The sequence below is a fragment of the Silene latifolia genome, unplaced genomic scaffold, assembly GCF_048544455.1.
Source record: "Silene latifolia isolate original U9 population unplaced genomic scaffold, ASM4854445v1 scaffold_488, whole genome shotgun sequence".
NCBI lineage: Eukaryota > Viridiplantae > Streptophyta > Magnoliopsida > Caryophyllales > Caryophyllaceae > Silene > Silene latifolia.
Genome location: NW_027413402.1, coordinates 46,927 through 48,004, shown reverse-complemented (window position 1 = coordinate 48,004; position 1,078 = coordinate 46,927).

The following is a 1,078-nucleotide window of genomic DNA, read 5'->3' as shown; positions in this document are numbered from 1 at the left end:
GTCGATCGAGTAACATTTCCACTCGATCGACCAATCTCAGCTTCCTGTTCATTCGATCAAGCAGAAAGACTACTCGATCGAGGGCTTCCTTCACCATTTCCACTCGATCGAGCTCCAGATTTCAGTCGATCGAGTAACTCATTTGTCGTGAGTCCTTTTCTCTTAACAGAACACTGTTCACCATCAGTGAGAGCTTCCCTCGGGTCTGATTGCTGTACTTCCGGTCCCTCATAAGAAAGACCGCTTCTCAATTCTATCAAATTTACCGTCTCATTTGGGTTCTTCTCATTTTGAGTCGGTAAATGACCCGGCTTCCTCGAGGATTGATTCGCGGCAAGTTGGGCAACTTGAGTCTCAAGTGCCTTGAATGCCGTGTCCTTCTGTTGTAATTGCTTTGCAATGGACTACATCATGGACTTTAACTCACCCATCTCACTCACCCCACTAGTTGACGAAGCACCTTGGTTAGGAGGGTTGAAAGACGGAGGCTTCTGATAGCCTTGTTGCTTCTGGTGTGGAGGAATATATGGCTGTTGCGACTGATTTGGAGGGGCGGTGGGGTTGAGTACGTTCTGGTTACTCCACCTCAAATTGGGGTGGATATTCGGCTCGTAATGAGTGTTGTTTTGCCTGTAATGTTGAAAGGCAGCACATTGCTCATAAGGACTAGGACAATAATCAGAGACATGTCCATCTCCCCCACACCTTGTACAGACGAAAGGACCGTCTGTCATAGCATTAACCTGGTACATCCCTCCCTTGAGAGCTCCCCCTAGTTCATACTTGTCAAACCTCGCGGTGAGGGCTTCTAATACGGCTACTGAAGAGGATTCAGCGGCTCTCCTTTGGTTTCCTCTTGAATTCCCATATTCAGCCCTATGAGTGGCTAAATCATCTATGATCTTCCACCCTTTGGTTGCTCCCAAGTTGTCAGCAAATCGACCATTGGCTGCAGCATCTAAAATAGCCCTCTGATCATCATATAAACCATTGTAAAAATGGTTGCACAAACTCCATTTTTCGAAACCATGATGCGGTATGGTTCGCACTAGTTTCTTAAATCGAAGCCATGCCTCGT